Source organism: Pan troglodytes, chromosome 8, assembly GCF_028858775.2.
Source record: "Pan troglodytes isolate AG18354 chromosome 8, NHGRI_mPanTro3-v2.0_pri, whole genome shotgun sequence".
NCBI classification, from domain to species: domain Eukaryota; kingdom Metazoa; phylum Chordata; class Mammalia; order Primates; family Hominidae; genus Pan; species Pan troglodytes.
Window position 1 is genome coordinate 93,722,146 of NC_072406.2, and position 22,892 is coordinate 93,745,037.

The 22,892-nt window shown below is 37.5% G+C and overlaps 1 long non-coding RNA gene across 1 annotated transcript in view; it reads right to left on the reverse strand.

Annotated features, from left to right (window-relative positions):
- LOC107966932 (uncharacterized) overlaps positions 1-22,892 on the reverse strand; it is a 131,047-nt gene that overhangs the window by 52,258 nt on the left and 55,897 nt on the right. The window contains exon 4 of the long non-coding RNA XR_008537443.2: positions 20,897-21,174. This is a non-coding gene — a long non-coding RNA (uncharacterized LOC107966932). The remainder of the gene's footprint in view (positions 1-20,896; positions 21,175-22,892) is intronic.

The window sequence follows — 22,892 nt, forward strand, 5'->3', positions numbered from 1 at the left end:
CTATCCTTACTTTATAGATGTAGAAAGTTTGATTTAGAGATGTTAAGCTGCCAAATTTAATATGCTTAGGAAATGACAAAATAAATAGGAAGTTATATCTATAAAATTCTAAAATCTATGCTCTTTTAACTATGTCATAGCTTCTTCTGATGACATCTAATGAGATTTAATAATATACAGAAATTTTCTTTCTTGGAAGCTTGGATTAACTGGCATAGGTAAACACAGCAGTGTAAAATTAAGGATGCTCTTCTCGGAAAATAAAATGCATGTTACTTATTTTCAAGTATACAAAGTATAAGGAATAAAATATGTAGAGCTTCTTTTCTTATGTGACAGCTGTTGACTGTCTAGCTAGCGAACAGGTGGGGTGCAGGGTCATCTCTTTGTGAAGCAGATCTTTGTGAAGGTATCCTCTGCATTTAAAAGAAGGGAGGAGTGGTGGTTTTAGGATTGACTCAGAGTCGCAATATAAAGTAATCACCAAAAGTACAGAATTAAAAGGGCTCGGAAGACAAAGACAAAGATTTTACAAATTTAAGAAATAGAGGTATGAAATTGTGAGGTGTGTGGTTAAAATATTTTGTGAGAGTATGAAATTTATTAACAAACAATCTAAAGGAAAAATAGCATGTTGATGATTTGCTTTCAAGGGAAAAGTTTAGGCATAGTGAAAGTTTTGGAAGAAGGTACTATATGTTGATGAAACAACAGCTTTTTTATTTTTTATTTTTATTTATTTTAGCTTCTTTAACTTTAATTATTTTGAAACTCATCCATATTATATATATATAAAATATTATATATAAAATATGTTATATATATACTTTGAGTTCTGGGATACAGGTGCAGAATGTGCAGGTTGGTTACATAGATATACATGTGCCATGATGGTTTGCTGCAGCCATCAACTCGTCACCTACATTAGGTATTTCTCCTAATGCTATCCCTCCCCTTGCTCTCCAACCCCTGACAGGCCCTGATGTGTGATGTTCCCATCCCTGTACCCATATGTTCTCATTGTTCAACTCCCACTTATGAGTGAGAAATGCGGTGTTTGGTGTTCTGTTTCTGTGTTAGTATACTGAGAATGATTGTTTCCAGATTTATCCATGTCCCTGCACAGGACACGAACTCATTCTTTTTTCTGGCTGCATAGTATTCCATGGTGTATATGTGCCACATTTTCTTTATCCAGTCTATCATTGATGGGCATTTGGGTTGATTCCAAGTCTTTACTACTGTTAACAGTGCTGCAATAAACATACGTGCCCATGTGTCTTTATAGCAGAATGATTTACATTCCTTTGAGTATATACCCAGTCATAGGATTGCTGAGTCAAATGGTACTTCTGATTCTAGATCTTTGAGGAATCACCACACTGTCTTTGACAATGGTTGAACTAATTTACACTTCCACCAACAGTGTAAAAGCATTCCCATTTCTCCACATCCTCTGTTGTTTCCTGACTTTTTAATGACTGCCATTCTAACTGGCATGAGATGGTATCTCACTGTGGTTTTGATTTGCACTTCTCTAATGACAAGTGATGATGAGCTTTTTTTCATGTTTCTTGGCCGCATAAATGTCTTCTTTTGAAAAGTGTCCATATATTTCACCCACTTTTTGATGAGGTTGTTTTTTTCTTGTAAATTTGTTTAAGTTCCTTGTAGATTCTGAATATTAGCCCTTTGTCAGATGGATATATTGCAAAAATCTTCTCCCATTCTGTAGTTTGCCTGTTCACTCTGATGATAGTTTCTTTTTCTGTGCAGAAGCTCTTTAGTTTAATTAGATCCCATTTGTCAATTTTGGCTTTTGTTTTTATTGCTTTTGGTGTTTTAGTCATGAAGTCTTTGCCCGTGCCTATGTCCTGAATGCTATTGCCTAGTTTTTCTTCTAAAGCTTTTATGGTTTTAGGTCTTATATTTAAGGCTTTAAGCCATCTTGAGTTAATTTTTGTATAAGGTGTAAGGAAGGGGTCCAGTTTCAGTTTTCTGCATATGGCTAGCCAGTTTTCCCAACACCATGTATTAAAAAGGGAATCCTTTCCCCTTTGCTTGTTTTTGTCAGTTTTGTCAAATATCAGATGGTTGCAGATTTGTGGTGTTATTTCTGAGGCCTCTGTTTTGTTCCATCGTTCTATATATTTGTTTTGGTACCACTACCATGCTGTTTTGGTTACTGTAGCCTTGTAGTATAGTTTGAAGTCAGGTAGAGTAATGCCTCCTGCTTTGTTCTTTTTGCTTACTATTGTCTTGGCTATACAAACTCCTTTTTGGTTCCATATGAAATTTAAAGTAGTTTTTTCTAATTCTGTGAAGAAAGACAATGGTAGCCTGATTGTAATAGCATTGAATCTAAATTACTTTGGGCAGTATGGCCATTTTTACAATACTGTTTCTTCCTATCCATGAGGATGGAATGTTTTTCCATTTGTTTGTGTTCTCTCTTATTTCCTTGAGCAGTGGTTTGTAGTTCTCCTTGAAGAGGTCCTTCACATCCCTTTTAAGTTGTATTCCTAGGTATTTTATTCTCTTTGTAGCAATTGTGAATGGGAGTTCACTCATGATTTGGCTCTCTGTTTGTCTACTATTGGTGTGTAGGAATGCTTGTGATTTTTGGACATTGATTTTGTATCCTGAGACTTTGTTGAAGGTTCTTATCAGTTCAAGAAGTTTTGGTGATGAGATGATGGGGTTTGTAGTTCTCCTTGAAGAGGTCCTTCACATCCCTTGTAAGTTGTATTCCTAGGTATTTTATTCTCTTCATAGCAATTGTGAATGGGAGTTCACTCATGATTTGGCTCTCTGTTTGTCTATTATTGGTGTATGGGAATGCCTGTGACTTTTGCACATTGCTTTTGTATCCTGAGACTTTGCTGAAGGTGCTTATCAGTTCAAGAAGTCTTGGTGATGAGTTGATGGGGTTTTCTAAATATACAATCATGTCACCTACAAACAGAGACAATATGACTTCCTCTCTTCCTATTTGAATAACCTTAATTTCTTTCTCTTGCCTGATTGCCCTGGCCAAAACTTCCAATACTGTGTTGAATAGGAGTGGTGAGAGAGGGCATCCTTGTCTTTTGCCAGTTTTCTAAGGGAATGCTTCCAACTTTTGCCTTCAGTATGCTATTGGCTGTGGGTTTGTCATAAATAGCTCTTATTATTTAAGGTATGTCCCATCAATACCTAGTTTATTGAGTGTTTTAGTGTGACGGAGTTTTGAATTTCTTTATCATAAACTGATGACTCTGATAACCAGTAGCCAAGAATTTTCTGTGACATTAAAAACCATAGGAAAACACTGATGCAATTAGAGACCAAGGCATTGAATTCCTGTATATTAAAGTGAGTTTACTTGTGATGGATGCAGTGAAGTCTGGAAGGGAGCAATTTGTCCCGTCATAAGACCATTGAATTTTGTGGGTTGCAATGAAAGCCTGTGTGTGCATGAATCCAGAGAGAATTACTTTATGTTTACTGATGATATATATTTATGAGATATCCATAGAAATAATGAACACCATTAAGGAGAGATGAAAATATGAACAGAAACTGGTAAGCAGGAATCAAGATAAAAATAATAGCAATATAATTACATGTCTTGTAATAAAATTTTATTGTATTATGCTAGCCTTAAATTTCTGCCATGTGACCAGTTCCTAAAAAAATGCCTGGCATATAATAAGTAAAAAAAACTTCAACAAATGTATATTGAGTGAATGACTTGTGTCCTATCAAGGGAAAAACTAAAGTGAATAAGTGAAGAGTATTACTGATACAAATGTAAAATATTTGCAATATTATCTATGTATCACCAAGATTGTGAAAGAGTTTCTGTATACAAGGTAGACATTTGTAGAGTAAATCATATTCAGGAACAATGTTTATTTCTCAGGAAATACAACCGTTTAACTAGTTTTTCAGACTCCAACCGTACTCCTTGCAGTCCATTCTCTATAAATTGGTTACTTTCCAACATGTAGAATAGTCTTTCTAACACATAACATTCACCTTACTCTTCGCTTCTTAAAATCAACTCATTTTCTGCCCCCACTTCCCAGTTGGCCTCAGAGTAATATCCAGACTATGTGGCTTGTCACAAGATAGTTTTGATTTTGTCTCTGCTTGCATCTCTCACCTTAATTATAATCCTGGAGGCTGGAGAAAGACAGATTACTTGCAGTCAACTACTACAAGTTCCTTAATCCCTCCAAGCACATTATTTTCTCTGTGCACACTTTTTCTGTCTCCTCTAACTGCCTAGTTCTTTTATCACCTTTGAGACTTTGCTCACACTGTTGGATTCCTTTCATAGAGTCACTAAACTAAGCTTGGTTTAATGGCCTAGATCTGTCCTTCCAAAGGACCCTAAGTTTACCTCTGTGACAGCTGTTGGTCCAACAGTACCTGGATCCCCATGTAGCTCAGCCCTTGCTCAACATCTCATTTATGGAAACAAACTCCAGCAATTTTATTAAGGTTTCAGCTCAAAAATCACCTAACCACAGAACCTTTATCAGATTACCCCACATGAAAGACAACTCCTTCCCTCTCTCATTATTTCTTTACTCTGTTTTACTTCCATGTAACACTCATACAATCTACAATGTTATTTAATTATCTATTTATTTTTAAATTGCTTTTTGATATTTTGTAAACACAAGGAGAGTGAGGTCCTTGCCTCTTTCATTACTACTGTATACTCCTTAACCTGAAAGGTGCCAACTGTAAAGCATGCACTTGGTCAATAGTTGATGAACAAATCAATAAAATTGTAAGTAGACTCTTGTGAATATCTAGGAACATAAATTGGTTCCAATTTATAACTCAGAGGAAATAGTTTGTAAGAGTCCCTTTCCTCTAGATAGTATCTTAGTGCTGCTGCTCTCCAGCTCTCATTATACTAGACTCCTGCTCCTCTCCCTCTATCAACTCTTTCAATATCCAATAGTCATGACCCTTGCCATTTGTTCTCACCTTATTTCTTCCTGTAAACAATTTTCTCTATATTTATTCTCCTTTCTTACATACATTACATCTAGCAAAGAGATAGGAAAAAAGATAAATTTTCTTAAAAGGAAGGACAGGTAGCAGTGTGGAAAAAACAGAGGGTTAAAACAACAGCAACAAAAACAATAAAATACAAGCTCCCAAAAGCATGAAGAGTGGTGGAAGGAATAATGAAGATATCCGTGGCCATAAATATGACACTAACATAGTTTAATGCAATTGTTGCCTTACCAGTCTTTGCTGTATATTCTAACCAGAAACTTAGTCATGGTTGCATTTCTAGCTTCTATGCACTATTATAAGTTGTAAACTAAAGTGTCATTAGGTAAAATTCAATTGTCTCTGATAGGACAAACCCTCAAAACAGGCTAGCAGGATTTCCACAGATTAAGTTTCACCAAGGATGAGTGTGCAATATAAAGTAAAGTAATAAATAACAAGTTGTAAAACACCAAAGCAAACCAAACCAAAAAATACCAATTAGCAAGAAATAGCAAAATCAAGAAACAAAAGATTTAAGTAAACAAGAATTTTAGATAGCCCAGGCAATGAAATTACTGGATATAGAATATAAAATATATACTTTAAATTAAAGATGGTTGAAAGAAATAATTGTTTCAAAAATAGTAAGTAATAAAATGTTAAAATGAAGAAAATAGAAGATTTGATAATAAACAGGTGTAAGTGTGAAAAATACAATCAATGAAGTGTTAACTGCCAGACTAAATGCAGATAAATAGGAATTTACTAAAAAAAAAAAAAAAAAGATAGAGTTAACAAAAAAACTTGGAGTCTAGGGCAAATTTTAAAAGAGAAAAATAAAAGGGAAATAAATAGATGTGGAAGACAGAATGAGAAGGTCTAATATAACTGAAGTTCCAAAAAATGAAAAAGAAAAGAAAATAGACAGAATAAATAAAGACATTGGCTTGGCATCCTCCAGAACATTGAAATACATGTTCAGTGTTTTAAATATATGAGGCATAAATTAAAAATTTTCATTCTTAGCGCAACTTCAGACACATAAGAGAAAAATATTTTCAAAGAAGTAGCCAAAATAAAAGACAAATTATTTACAAAGAAATAACATATAGATGAATTGCAGACTGGTAAGCAGAAAAATTTATAAAAGATGGACATAAAGGTAAATAAATATTTATAAATATTCATTATAAAACAATGTTGCAATATGTCATTGAAGACAGAGTTAAATAAAACAAAAACATGTAATAATACTGAATATTGGCAATATTGAGCACTTTGGGCTCTATATGTACTAACATCACCATATTTATATATATTTTTTCAGCTTTTAAAGTTCAGGGGTACGTGTGCAAGGTATGCAGGTTTGTTGCATAGTTAAACGTGTGCTGTGGTGGTTTACTGCACAGATCATCCCATCACCTAGGTATTAAGCTCAGCATCCATTAGCTATTCTTCTTGGTGTTCTCCCTTCCCACACCCCCTCCACAGGTGCTTAGTATGTGTTGTTTTCCCCCATGTGTCCATGTGTTCTCATGATTCACCTCCCACTTATAAGAGAGAACATGCAGATCACCATACTTTTAATGAGAAAAATTCAACCTTTATGATTAAGTTTAGATTTTATTAATTGTGCAGATCCATGTTCTGTAGGGAAACACAACATAATATAAATACAATGTTTTACACTTAAAATGATGAAGAATAAAATTTTAATAAAACATCAAGCATTCCAATAATCAGTGATAATTTTTCTAAATATAGACATACAGTTTATATAGAAAGTGCAAAATAATATGGAACTAATCAAGATAAATATCATTGCATTGTATTTGATCTTTAAAAGACACAGATTTACTTTTTGGGCCAAAAAGAAGTGAAAAATATTTGCCAACTATTCACCCAGCAGGGCACTTGCTTCCAGAATATACATGGCACTCATAGAAAAAAATGTCATTAAAAATTGGGCAAAGGACATGAATAGACATTTCTCAAGGTGGGGAATATAAAGACTTAACATCACTAATCATCAGAGAAATGGAAATCAAAATTTCAGTGAGATATCATCTTACCTCAGTCAGAATGGCATTATTAAAAAGATTAAATAACAGATGCTGGTGAAGATTTGGAGAAAAGGGATCACTTACACACTGTCGTGGGGATGTAAACTAGTAATGAGAGAGGAGGCAGTTGGGGGCTGGTTAGGCAGATAGAGAGGGAGAGTCTTGGGAGTAGGACAGAGACGGGCAATGTTCACAGGAACAACCACAGTACAGCACCTATACTGCCTCTGCAGATAATGGGAAGAATTGTGCTTAAGAACTTCCCCTTGTGCCAGGATGTTGCTCAGAAGGGACTGTCCCAACTTAGGCATGGACACTATAAATTAAGCTAAATATACTTAACTTGACCCAGCTCATTATAAAGTCATTAACATGACATTAGCATTGTGGTTATAGCCCCCACCCCCCACTCCACAACTGTGGGTTTCACTTAGGCACTCATGAGTAATAACCAAGATGGAGTCACTCTGGCCAACCCTAGGTATGCACAGATACTACACCCCTAAGAGGGAATGTTACCCCTCCCATTTGAGCAAAGACTTCCTGGTCTTCACAGAAGACTTCCTGGTTTTTGCCACATAAAATTTCCAGAATTCAGCCCGTTTTTGGCAGCCTGCTTTCGGCACCCCTCCTAATAAATTCTACTCTACTGACTCTCTGGTGTCCTCATGCCTAATTCTTTGTGGCTACTAAGCAGACTGAAACAGTAAAGCCACTGTGGAAAACAATATGGAGATTTCTCAGAAATCTATAAACAGATTTACCATTTGATCCAGCAATCTCAATAGCAGGTATATATCCAAAGGAAAGAAAAATCTGTATATCCAAGTGGTACTTGCACTTGCATGTTTTTTGTGGCACTATTCACAAAGCAAAGATATGGAATCAACCTAAATGTTCATCAACGGATAAATGGATAACGGATATATACACACAATGGAATACTCTTCACCATAAAGAAAGAATGAAATCTTGTCATTTACAGCAACATGGATAGAACTGAGGTCATTATCTTAAGTGAAATAAACCAATCACAAAAAGACATATAATGCATGCTCTCTCTTACAGGTGGGAGCTAAAAGTGTGAACACATGGAAGCAGAGAATGATGAAAAAATAGATAACAGAGACTACAAAGGGTGATTAGGTGTAAGTGGAGGCAGGGTGAATAGAAGTAGATTAAGGAATACAAACTATAGTAAGGTAGAAGTAATAACTCAATGTTTGATAGCAAAGTAGAATGACTATACTTAAAAAAAATTATTGTATTCAAGTGATGGACACCCTAAATACTCCAACTTGATCACTGTGTAAAAAATTTCTCATGTACCCCATAAATTTTCATAAATTACAAAATACGCAGAATAAAAATTAGACAGAATTGCAAGGAGATGTCAATAAACTACATGTACAAATTCATACTTTCAGCACTTCTTATTAAATGATAGACACAGCAAGTAAAAATACTAATACAAATATAGAAGATATTAAAACCGCAATAGTTTTAATGTGATGAAGTACAGAAGATTTTGTATCTACAATGAGAGAGTCCATGTTTTTTAATATACATAAAACATTTATGAAAATGGCAAACATTTTAAGCTAGAAAGATAATATCAAACATGTCAAAGAGTTGGTATCATGTTCTCTTATGAAAATTAAGAAAGAAATCAATAAAAACTTTAAATAAGCTTAGAAATTTTAAAAGGTTCATCCAAATAAGCATAGTTATAAGAAAACACCATAAGGAAAATGTTTATATATAAAAATAAATGATAAAATATAGTAAAAATTATGGAAAATATATAAAGCAGTACTCAGCAAAATTTGTAAATTTAAATACTTGTATTCAAATAAATTAAAACCAACAACTAATAAGGAAAGGTCCCATCTCAAAATTAAAAGGAAGAAATGCTAAACAAAGTCCAAAAGAATAGGATAAAGGAAGTAATAAAAACAATGTAAGTAATTTTAAAACAGAAAACAAATATGCAATTAAAAGCACCAATAATGCTAAAAGTACTTCAGTGAAAGTTGTAAAAAATGGACAAACCTCTGTCAAAACAAATTGTAAAACACATAAACAGTCTCCAAGTATTTGTATGAAGCTAGAATAAACTTCATGTCAACATTTTATTCAAAATGTTTTTCAAAATCTATTAGAATGATGAAATGATTGTTCTTTTTTAAATCCTTGGCATGCATGTTAAATTACATTATTTTTAAATTTTAACTCAAATTTGTAGTCCTGAAATAAAGTCAAATTGATCGTAATGCATTACCTTTTTTATACATCCCGAATTCAATTTGTCAATCATTGCATTGGGACTTTTCATCTATTTTTGTAAGTGAGATTGGCTTATAATTTTGTTTCTTGTTTGTCCTAAATATTAAAGAACATGTGCAGGTTTGAATAGAAGAATGGCTTTCATAAATGTTGTTGCATAAATAAATAAATAGAAGCCAACCTTGCACTATGCATGAAATTCAATTCCAAGCTTATGAATACTTAAATGCTAACTGGCGTAACTATAATACTGTTCAAAAATATATACAGTAATATCTTTATGATCTTGGTGACAGGAAAATACTTCTTAGCTCACAGTCAAATAATAAAGGAAAAGACTGATAAATTCTACTTCATTAAAATAAAGAATTTCTATTTATTTCTTTTTAAATCATGATAAATATAATTGGAAGTTAAGGGAGAGACTTGAAAAAAATTTGCAAAATATTAAACAGATTACTACCTCATCATTTTAGGGACACTTTAAAGTCAATAGAGAAAGGTAACCTACCCATTCCAAAAATGCACAAAGAAACAGGGATTCCACCCATGAATATGTATAAGATTATTGTTTGTAATAGCAAGACACAAAACAAAACCAAAACGTGGAAACCACCCTAATATCCATTAAGACTAAAATGAATTTAAAAATTGTGCAATACAAAATGTAATGAAGAATAATATACCATAGTTACACACATTAATGTATTTATATCTAAAAAATGATATTGAGAAAAAGAAGCAAACCACAGAAGAATATGTACACTATAATTCATATAAACATTACAGAAAAGGCAAAACCAATCAATGTACTTTTGGGTGTTATAAATTTCTATGGAAATCAAGTACTTAATTAACTTTAAACAGCAGTTAGCTGTGGCAGGAATAAAGGAGGATAAAGTTGGATAAGTTTATATTATAATGTTTTCTTTAATGATCTAAGTAAAAGATACATATATCTATCTAAAAGACAAGTATATATTATGTGTTATGTTTTGTATTAAATTAAATACTGTACTACTATCTAAAATACAGTGCTTAATGTTATTTATATTCCACAACCCATATTAAAAAGTAAGTTTTATGTGGATAGCTACTTTTAGGTTTTCTTCACTGCTGTGTTTCAAACACCTAAGTGGGGCCTAGTGCAGCAAATCTAGGCCAAATGAATGAACAAAAGATAAGCAGAGTGAATGGAGAAGTGCCTTTGTTAGATAAAATCCAACATTTTTCATAAAATTTAATCATACATTATTTAAGCAGTTTTTGATATTCACTTGAAATTGAAAAATTAAAGACATTGACAAGAGGCAAACCAATTTGTCACAGAATACTCTTGAAAGGCTCAGAAATTTGAGGCATAGTAAAAGACACCATAAAAGATGTGGGACATACATGGAACAGAAAATGAAAGAATTGTGTAAAACTGTGAAGAACTTTGGCTATTAGACTCCTAGATCCTTACTGCTGATATGTATACAATCATGTGTCTTCCTCTCCCCAATCTCTGTAGGGAACAGATGGTTATTTTTCTATAGAGAAAGAAGACCAAAGTAGTCCTGCAATTAGTGGCAATAATCACAGTGGAAAGCAGTAGCAAGAGCAGATCAATCCAAAAGCTAGCAGAAGACAAGAAATAATCAAAATCAGAGCTGAACTGAATGAAAATGAGACACCAAAAAAATACAAAAGATCAACAAAAATATAGGATGGTGTTTTGAAAGGATAATAAGATTGAAAGAGTATTGACTAGACTAATAAAGAAAAAAAGAGAGATGATTTAAATAAAAACAATCAGAAATAACAAAGGGGACATTACCATCAGTCCCATAAAAATACAAAAAACCCTCAGACTATTCCAAACACCTCTATGAACACAAACTAGAAAACCTACAAGAAATGGATAAATTCCTGGAAACACAAGTTTCCAAGATTGAAGCAGGAAGAAATAAAATCCTTAAAAGACTGAAAACAAGTTCCAAAATTGAATCAGTAATAAAAGGCCTACCAATTAGAAAAAGCCTGGCACCAGACGGATTCACAGCTGAATTCGACCAAACTTATATAGAAGAGCTGGCACCATTCCTACTAAAGCTATTCCAAAAAATTGATGAGGAGGGACTGTCTCTTAACTCATTATATGAGGCCAACAACATTCTGATACCAAAACCCAGCAAAATCACAATGAGAAAAGAAAACTTTAGGCCAATATTTTTGATGAACACAGATTCAAAAAATACTAGCAAACAGAATCCAGCAGCACATCAAAAAGGTAATACACTGCAATCATGTAGGCTTTATCCAAGGGATGCAAGTTGGGTTCAACATATGCAAATCAATAAATGTAATTCATCACATAAATGAAACTAAAAACAAAAAGCACATGACCATCTCAATATATACAGAAAAGGCTTTTGATAAAATTTAACATCCCTTCACGTTAAAAACCCTCAACAAACTAGGCATTGAAAGGACATACCGCAAAATAATAAGAGCTATCTATGAAAAACCCACAGACAAAATCATACTGAATGGGCAAAAGCTGGAAACACTCCCCTTGAGAACCAGAGCAAGATAAGATTTCCCACTTTCACCACTCTTTTTCAACATAGTACCGGAAGTCCTAACCGGAGCAATTGGGTAAGAGAAATAAATCCAAATAAGAGACGAAGTCAAACTATTTTTTGTATGTAGATAATATAATTTTATACCACAGACTCTGCCCAAAACTCCTAGATCTGATAAACAACTTCAGCAAAGTTTTAAAATACAAAATCAATGTACAAAACTTAGTAGCATTTCTATACTCCAACAACATCCAAGCTGAGTGCCAAATCAAGGATGAAATCCCATTCGCTATAGCCACACACACAAAAATATCTAGGACTACAACTAACCAGGGAGGTAAAGAGACAATGAGAATTACAAAACACTGCTGAAAGAAATCAGAGCTAACACAAACAAATGGAAAACCACTCCATGCTCATGGATAGAAAGAATAAATATTGTTAAAATTGCTATACAGCCCAAAGCAATTTAGATTCAAAGCTATTCCTATGAAACTACCAATTGTTGCAGGATCTTTGGGATGTTACTCTTCTGGCAGAAAACCTGTGGCTTGTGTCATTTCTGCCTAGGTTTTGCTCATGGCCACTGGGCTTGTTCTGCCGACTTGGCCTGGCAAACAGGGTTTGGCTCGAGCTACCAGCCTGGATCCCATGCCTCCAAGGGAGACTGCAAGTCAGGTGGGGAAAGGCATGGGGTCTGGTCACTACACAGTCAGACATGCCGGCTGCTGCTGCATGGCAGGCAGCTCCAGGTGCCGGCATGGGTACCGGCTCTCTGTGAGGCTGCAGCTGGAGCAGGCACACTGTAAGCAGCTTCCCTGGCTGGCATCGGGGAATGCAGTGATGCCCAGAAGCTTGGAAATGCCAGGAACTGCAGGGACCCAAAGAAGGAGACACAGCCTTGGCTTGGGGAGCTCCTAGGTCTGGTCTCCCAAAGGGCTGCAGCTTTCCTCTCCTTCTCTTTGCCCACAGCATGGTGAGCAAGGGGCATATTTCATCCCTGTTTGTGTAACAGCTCTCTTAGCCTTGCCATTTGGCAGGTCCTGAGTTCTTGCCTTGTGACCAGGAAGAATGAGGTATACAGACAAGTGGAGAGTGAGCAAGGCGAAGAGGAGCTTTGAGTGACAGAACAGCTCAGAGGGGACCCACAGTGGGTAGTTCCTTCTCACAGCCGGGTTATCCTGACGAGTGTTCAGCTCCTAGCAGAGAGGAGACACTGGAGTGGAAAGCTTCTCTCTGCAGGCAGGTCATCCTGTCATCTCTGCAGCTCTCAGCAAAGAGGGTAGCTCCTTTCTGCAGCTGGTCATCCCACTGTCTCTCTGTCCTCTGCTCTGCTCTGGCTGAGCCTGGGGATATTATGGCCCCTCAGAGGGGAGGAAGTTCCCACCGGTTGGTCCATGGGTGTGCCCCAAAAAGGCACCATAAGTTCCGACTCTGGTCCATGGGACTGGCAGCCCAGACACCAGCCTTCAGGCCCTCCTTGGCCTGATCTGCCCCCTTCCACCCAGGTGCCTGTCTGTCTTCTGCTGGTGTCCATGGTGCCCAGGCTGCTCCAGCCAAGAGCAACCTGCAGGGCAGCACCGAGCTGCGCTTCCCCCAACTTCAGCCTCCCTCCCAAAGCTTCTCAGTGCCCAAAGTCTGGGAGGTGCCACAGCAGCAGGGAGCTGGCATGTCAGCACTGCCTTGAGTGCGCACACACCAGGCCAGGTTATGACTGCTCCTGGGCTTGGCCCCAACCCTGCTCTCAGATCAGAACAGGCAGTGGTAGTGGGGAGAGGCCAGGCAGCAACAGCAAACACTCCTGAGCCTGGGGGGACAAAGGAAGCTTCCTGGGCCCCTGAGAGTGCAGGGATGCCTGAGTCTGTGGTTGGACAGGGCAGCTGCAGCGCACCCAGGGAGCTCCTGGCATGCAAACTCAGAAGGGGTGAGGCTTCTGCTTGTCCCTGGCTCCCACTGGCTCTGTAGATCATGCAGCTCTGGCCACAACCCATGCAGCCTGGGGTGGGGGCTCCAGGTCCTTGCTGGGCCTAGGCCAGTGTTCGGGGCAGGAGCAACATCATTGAGAGCTCCCCCATGGCCGCAACCTTCAGGGGCAGCCCAGGGCTCCCCCTCACCTGGCTTGTGGCCCTGTCTAGGGGGCACGCCTCTGGAAGTGGATTGTGGACCCTGGGCCCAGCCGTCGGGAGTGTCAGGCTCAGTGGTCACGCTGATGCAAGGCAGACCCCAGGGACATGCACTGGTGCAGCCCCATACAGAGCCTCGTCCTGAGGTGAAAAACCCAGCATCCTCTGCAGAGTGGGAGTGGTGGCTGCACCACTGGCCAGGTTTTCGAAGCAGGCCCGCTCCCACTTTCCGTCCTGGCTCCCAAAGCGTGGCCCCAACTTTGCACCCCAGGCCCGGTCCCCATGCTCCATATGCAAGCCCAGCACCAACCTGGGCCCAGCACTGCCCTGGGCCCCTCTCTGCCCGATAGTGCTGTTCCTGCAACAGCAGGAGGTGTGGCCCAGCCCCATCACTGTAGTCCTCAGGGCAGTGGGTTTCAGGGGGCTCCCTGGGGCGGCCTGGGAACTGTCTTCCCCCTGCCCACACCTTCCCCGTAGTGCTGGCCGGCGAGAGCAGCAATGCATGGCCAGGGTTCAGAACCATGGAGGCTCCAGGACTGAGAGGGGTTTCTACCCGGTCACATGAAGATGGAGGCAGTGCAGTTGGCCACCTTGTGGACATGGTGCACAGATGACCCACCGCCACCACTGCCGCTCCTGCTGCCGCTCCTGTTTCCACTGCCTGTGCTTCCCCACTGTGGACTGCCCCTTGCTGCCATCACAATGACATTGTTTCTATTTCTGTGAAATAGATACAGCTATCCTAAAATTCATATGGAACCAAACAAGAGCATGAATAGCCAAAGCAATACTGAGCAAAAAGATCAAAGCTGAAGCAATCACATTACCTTTCTTCAAACTATACCACAAGGCTACAGTAACAAAAATAACACATTAGTAGTAGAAATATAGACACACAGATCAATGGAACAGCATAGACATCCTAGAAATAAAGTCACATCCCCACAACCGACTGATCATCGACAAAAATAAGCAATGGGAAAAGGACTCCCTATTCAATAAATGGTGCTGGGATAACTGGCTAGCCATACACAGAAGACTGAAACTGGACCCCTTTCTTACACCATATACAAAAATCAACTCAAGATGGATTAAAGACTTAAATGTACAACCTAAAACTATAAAAACTATAAAAATCCTGGAAGATAATCTAGGAAATATCATTCTGGACAAAAGTCCTTACAAAGATTTCATGATGAAGACACCAAAAGTAATTGCAACAACAAAAAAAATTGACAAGTGGGACCTAGTTAAACCAAAGAGCTTCTGCACAGCAAAAGAAACTATCAACAGAGAAAACAACCAACCTAAAGAATTGGAGAAAACATTTGCAAACTATGTATCTTATAGAGTCATAATATCCAGAATCTATAAGGAACTTAAAACAACAAAAAACCCTTTAAAAATGGGCAAAGAGTATGAACAGACATTTTTCAAAAGAAGACAAACATGCAACCAACAAGCATATGAAAAAAATGCTCAACATCACTAATCATAAAAGAAATGCAAATCAAAATCACAATGAGATACCATTTCACAACTGTCAGAAAGGCTATTATTAAAAAGTCAAAAAATAACAGATGCTGGTGAGTTTACAGAGAAAAGGGAACACTTACACACTGCTGGTGTGAATGTAAGTTAGTTCAGCCACTGTGGAAAGCAGTTTTGTGATTTCTCAATGAACTCAAAACAGAACCACCAGTTGCCCCAGCAATCCCATTATTGGGTATATTCTCCCCAAAATATAAATTGTTCTACTATAAAGACATATGCACATGTATGTTCATTGCAGCACTATTCACAATAGCAAAGACATGGAATTAACCTGGATGCCCATCAATGGTAGACTCCATAAAGAAAATGTGGTACATATTCACCACGGAATACTATGCAGGCATAAAAAATAACAAGATAATGTCCTTTGCAGCAACATGAATGAAGCCTGAGGCCATTATACTAAGAAAATTAACCAAGGAACAGAAAACTAAATACTGCATGTTCTTACCTTTAAGTGGGAGCTAAACTTTGAGTACATGTGGACACAATGAAAGGAATCATAGACACAGGGGTCTGCTTGAGGGTGAAGGGTAAGAGGATAAAGATCAAAATACTACCTATTGGATACTATGCTTATTACCTGGGTGATGAAATAATATGTACACCAAACCCCCACAACATGCAATTTATGAATATCTATATAATAAACCTGTGCGTATACCCCCAAAATAAAAATAAAAGTTTAAAAAAAAACTCCGTATCTCATCATCAAGTCAAACACACAAACAGCTTCTAATCAACATTTTAGCAACTCACTCTTAAAGCTGTACAATTAAATGCAATGGAATATCTGAGGAAAGCCTACAAATGGAATGAGTTTAAAACAGATAAGCAAAAAAGCCAAAAATCGGGGAAAGATTCAGAAAAATAGACAGAAAGGAATTTTCACAGTAATTTATATAAATTTGCAAACCTAAATTAGGAAGGTTTTGCAGATGGAAATACCAAGATAGTATGCATCTATATTTGACATAATAAAGAGGTCAGTACATTAAATCTAACATTGATTACTCAAGAAATATTAGTATAAGCATGTTAATCATGTATGCAGGAAAATATCCGAAAAAGTCACAAACAAATGAAAGTCTTTGTTTCAAAGTAATTGGATTGTGGTGTCAGGAAGAGTATATTTCTGTCTTCACTATGAGTCTTTTAATAAGATTCAACATTTTAAAAATATTTGAATTTATTTTTCTGAAATATATATATAGGTCTGTATATATATCATATATATATATCACATACACACACACACACACACACACATATATATATACACATTTCACAAATTCAGATAGAGGCTGATAATATTTTGCACAAAACTTCATTTTCCCAGGAGAAAAATTATTCCACATGGAGTAATGCAGGGCATGTAGTGATGAATAACAGGATAAACAACCATGTTAAGGGAACAATAGTTACAGATAGTAACAAAACAGAGACACAGTCCCAGACTAACACATTTTAGTGAAATTTAAGAACATCCAAGCAAAGGGATTATTTGACATCTAGTGTCAGCTACAAAGCTCAGCTACCTCCTGACTGAGGCATGTTTTTCACTAGTAGCATAGTAAAAAAAAGTATTCATAGCTGACTCCAGAGACTAAATCACCACTTCTAGTAGCTGTAAGTAGAAGGGCCTGAAACCAATAAAGAAACTGTAATTTGGAGTTACCACGGAGGTGCCCAGATGGTTGGGATAGTAGGACCTGTGATAAGTCATCCAGATTCCTCCCTCAGAATCTCTCAGTATTATTTCTTACTTCTTATTCCCAAAGCTGCTGGGAAGGTTGTCACCTGACCCTTGAAAGCTATCAGTCCTCTTTGGAAGTTGCCCATGATTGAAGAAATCTGCATCTGCTGGGCCACTGCCATTTCCTCAGGGAGTCTGCACACAATGGCCAATCAACATAAGAGTTCAAATGTCCAGCTCCCTCTCCACAATGAAGGTGGACCACAAAGACATATCCAGGCTTCAGAGCACCTTGTGGGGTTTGAGGGAGCTTTTGATGATTGAAGCTCAATATTTCCCCTCTGCCCAATCATTCTTTCTTCCCTTCCCTTACCCAGGAATTGACCTCAAGAGCACTCCCTAATAAACATCCTGTACCCCATCTCAGAATCTGCTTCCTGGGAAACCCGATCTGCAGTAGCTGAAGTTTCTTCTCCAAACAGGAGCAGATGGTTGCTCCAAGGTGATCATCACTATCTTAATGGTTGATCAGTACAACACATTTCAAAGACACCTCATGCACTTATTGTCTGTGGTTGCCACCAGAATTCAATTACCTAGCTTAAGCTTTGACTAAGCTGATATTTGCTACCGTATCATTTTAAGCACTGCCTCCCTGAGCAAGCCAGCCAATGGAGAGTAAGAACTACTCATATTCAGCTCAACATACATGAGAAGTGATTATAATTTTGAACCCCTGGTAAATCTAAATGTCCTCCAAATGAACTGGATGCAGGAAGGTTGACAATTATAGAAAACTTTTGCTCCCAAACAGAGTTCCTCTCAGCTCTTTTCTTCAGCAAGTCTGTCAAAGGAATTAAACTGCCTACAAGTTTGAAACCTTCAAGCAGGTACTGACAGGAACTAGTGAGTTAGAAACATAGTTGCCAGGGGAACGCCATCTGCTGCCAGGTTCCTCACTGCTAATAGTTACTCAGAAAGACCAAGGCATCTGGTTTATGAGCCAAGATCTTGATGGTTTTACAGTGCACATTGCATGTAATTACAGAGCACCAGCAGGGTAACAAAAATCTGTGTTTTTCAACTGTTAGGAATTCAAAGAGTCTGAGAAAAAAAATTACTAAAATTTCCAGGCTCTGCATAAATTTGGTGAAAGGATGCTTTCAATTAGGTTACTATAAATTATTAAGCAGGTGAGTCCACTCAATACTACAGTGGTAGAAAAGAAACTGAAGACAGAGCAGGAAAGTTGTATATTAAGATGAAGGCTAGTTGCTATGACAAAAAGACCCCAAAAACTGTTACTTACATAATATAGCAGATATTGTGCTCTCATGTAACAGTCTGACAAGTAGGCTAGCAAGGTCATCCTACACCTTTTTGGTCATGCAGGGATTTAGAATCCTTCTATATTATTTCTCTACTTTTCTGTGGAATTGTATTTTCATTTATATGGTCAAAGATATATAATTCTAGTCCATAGAAAAGAATAAAATGAGCTAGGATCCAGGAAGAGTGGTTTATTTATATTTAGAAATGAGCTGGTACACATATCACTTTTCACATTACATATAGACACCTAGCTGCAAGAGAGGCAGACACATTTAATTGGTAGCTAAGAGGCCACATGGGCAAAAAGGACAAATTGATTTTGTGGGAATAACTAGCAAGGCAATCTGTAACAGAGAGAAACACAGTAGATGAAGGAATTTCAGTATAATGTAAAATAATGAGGATAAAAAGAGGGAAAGGAAGGTAACAGCACACATTACCATACAAGTCAACCTGCGGAAAACTGAAACTTAATACTATCCCATTTAGGGATGAGAGAAATGTTTCTTGGTTTTTGGGGTTTCTTGTTTGTGTTTGTTTGTTTGTTTTCTGAGATGGAGTCTCACTCTGTTGCCCACGCTGTAGTGGAACGGTGCAATCTTGGCTCACTGCAAACTCTGCCTCCTGGGTTCAAGCGATACTCCTGCCTCAGCCTCCCAAGTAGCTGGTATTACATACATGCACCAGGATGCCTGCCTAATATTGTATTTTTAGTAGAGACAGGGTTTCACCATGTTGGCCAGGCGGGTCTCAAACTCCTGACCTCAGGTGATCTGCCTGCCTCAGCCTCTCAAAGTGTTGGGATTACAGGTGTGAGCCTCCATGCCTGGCCACACATGAGGTTTTCTTCCATGAGTTTCTGCCAGTTATTGCTCAAGGTTTGCACCCATGAGTCATTGATACCCACAGTACTTTCTGTCTGCCATGCACAGGCATAGCAAGATCCAATGGCCAGATAAAGCTCTCAGAAAAAGGTTGCAAATGCTGATAGCTGGAAGTTAGGCAGCATGCCAAGAAGTGGCAAAACTATGAACATATGGATGGGAGGATGGAAAACATCTGATATAGTAAGGGTTATTAATAATTCTTCCAAAATGAGCAACACTGAGCTCAGTGCTCATTTTTTTGTCACAACTTTATTGGACTATTATTTGTACACCATAAAGTTACCCATTATGCATGAAAAATTTAATGATATTTAGATAAATTTAAGGGTGGTACAATCACAATCCACTTTTGAATATTTTAATCACCCCAAAGATATTCATTGTACCCATTCTGAGTTAATCCCGGTTCTCTTTCCAAGACTCAGGGAACTATGAATCTATTTTTTTTATTTACAGATTTGCCTGTTCTACACCGTTTATATAAGTGGAATCATACAACATATGGCCTGTTGCAACTAGCTTCTTCTGCTTAGCATAATGTTATAGTGGTTTATTCATTTTACGGCACATAATAGGACTGCAAATTCATTTTTACTGGTAAATAGTATCTTATTGTATGATTATATAACATTTTGTTTACCCATTCACCAATTGATGGATATTTGGTGATATGGTTGGGCTGTGTCCCTACCCAAATCTCATCTTGAATTGTAGTTCTCATAATCCCCAGGTGTCATGGAAGAAACCCCTTGGGAGGTAATTTAATCATAGGGTGGTTACCCTCATGCTTTTCTCATGATAGTGAGTGAGTTCTTGTGAGATCTGATGGTTTCATACGGGGCTGTTCCTCCTTTTGCTTGGCATTTCTCCTTGCTGCCATGTAAAGAAGGATATATTTCCTTCCCCTTCTGCCATGATTGTAAGTTTCCTGAGGCCTCCTGAGCCATGCTTAACTGTGAGTCAATTAAACCCCTTTCCTTTATAAATTACCCAGTCTTGAGTATGTCTCTATTAGCAGCATGAGAACTGACTAATACAGTAAATTGGTACCTTGTGGTGGGTTGCTGCTGTAAAGATACCTTAAAATGTGGAAGTGACTTTGGAACTGGATAACAGGCAGAGGTTGGAACAGTTTGGAGGGCTCAGAAAAAGACAGGAAAATGTGGGAAAGTTTGGAACTTCCTGGAGACTTGGAGGGCTCAGAAGACAGGAAGATGTAGGAAAGTTTGAAACTTCCTAGAACTCTACAAAATTGAAATCTTCTGCACTTCAAAAGATACCATTCATAAAATGAAAAAGACAAAACAAGAAAGCAAGTGAGAGACAATATTTCAATATGATATACTTCTTAAATGTGGATTGTAAAATGAGTTCTCTAATTACTTACCTATGAAATCCACAACTTTGATTCTTAAAAGTGAGCTAATATTCAGCCTTGGAGTAGATTCTTGGTATAAAAGAGCCCACATTCAGATTAACATGGCTTCATATTCTTCCTCTATTGCTTTCTCTGTTACCCTTTCTTTCTTTCTTTTGCTCTTCTGTGCTTGCCATTGTTTGTAGTCTTTCACATATATTCTTGTTCCATCTTTTTCTCTCTGCATCCTTTGGGTATCTGTATGTCTTTATCCATCTCTTTCTTTTTATCATTTTTTTAAAGATCTCCTGCAAAGTTCATAATACTTTAAATTACTGTGGAAACATAACTCTCTGGGGAAGGTTACTACAATCACTTTGTTTATCCTACTCCAAACATATAATTAAAAGTTATACATTTTATTCATCGTACTAGATGGCAAACATTGCTCAAGTGTTTTCAAAATCTTGGGGTAACTGTTATTAGCCGGAAGCAATGACAGTCCAGGAAGTGAAGATGATGAAGATGAACAGAACATGACATTGAGAGGTAAAGCCAGCTGGACTTCCTGGGAGGAGTGGGGACTTGGAGAAATTTTCTGTCTTACAAGAGGATTGTAAAATGCACCAATCAGCACTCTGTAGCTAGAATTGTAAAACGCACCAATCAGCACTCTGTGGCTAGATAGAAATTTGTAAAATGCGCCAATCAGTGCTCTGTAAAAACGCACCAATCAGTGCTCTGTGGCTAGCTAGAAGTTTGTAAAATGGACCAATCAGCACTCTGTAAAATGGACCAATCAGCAAGACGTAGGCAAGGTCAAATAAGGGAATAAAAGCTGGGCACCCTAGCCAGCAGCAGCAACCTGCTTGGGTCCCCTTCCACAGTGTGGAAGCTTTGTTCTTTTGCTCTTCACAATAAATCTTGCTGCTGCTCACTCTTTGGATCCGTGCCACCTTTAAGAGCTGTAACACTCACCATGAAGGTCCGCGGCTTCATTCTTGAAGTCAGCGAGACCATGAAACCACCGGAAGGAACCAAGTCTGGGCACAACACTACAGTAGTGTTTCCAAACCTTCCACCATTCTCCAGACACCTAATTTTTTTTCCAAATTGGAGTGTCATATAGATTGCATACTGCCTAGTATTTTATCTAAATGAATACATTTTATATAAATGTTTTCTAAGATAATCTAATTTGTTGTGCTAATTGTCTTTTACAAATGCATATTGAAATACATATATATTTAAGTAAATGTGTTCCTTAAAGGACCATATGAAATTATCTTATGTACCACAAATGGTTCTCATATCACACAGTGTAAACCACTGTCCTATGACATATCAATAATAAATAGGGAGGCAGTGGAGAGATCTGAAGGCAAGGAACAATGGAGGAATGAGGGAGAGTTAAGATGAAAATTATGGCAGGTAGAATTACAGATGTTAAGGAATTTAGGTTCTTAACTCTTTGAAGAATCCCATATTAATAATTTGTGAAGACATGGAAGTTTAGGCATTTTGCAAAGTTCTTTCTGATTTTAGAAATATATATCATTCGTCTCAGAAATTCCAATTGAAGGCATTTACCTTGTGGATATAGTTTATATGTAGGAGATTTAAGCACCATTTTCTACAGTAACAAAAACAAAACAAATGAGATGAAACTAAACAATAACCTAACTACCCCCAACAGAGCATTTAATTATTAGATTATGAATCTCCACAACGGGATCTTATGAAGTAGTTAGGGGAAATGAGATAGTTTAGAATAAACTCATATCTGAATTCTCAAAGATGAAGTAAAAAAAATGATGAAAAAACCAGTATGTATAGGATGCTTGGTTTTGTAGGAATACACACATGTATATACATACACAAATGTACCTACATATATGTGTTTATGCACAGGAAATTTCCAGAGATTGCATAAGAATTGTTCCAAGTGCCTATCTCTAAGAGTCAGTTATGTGAAAAATACTCCTTTTACATTTTATGACTTTTTTAACACTTGGTTTCATATTTC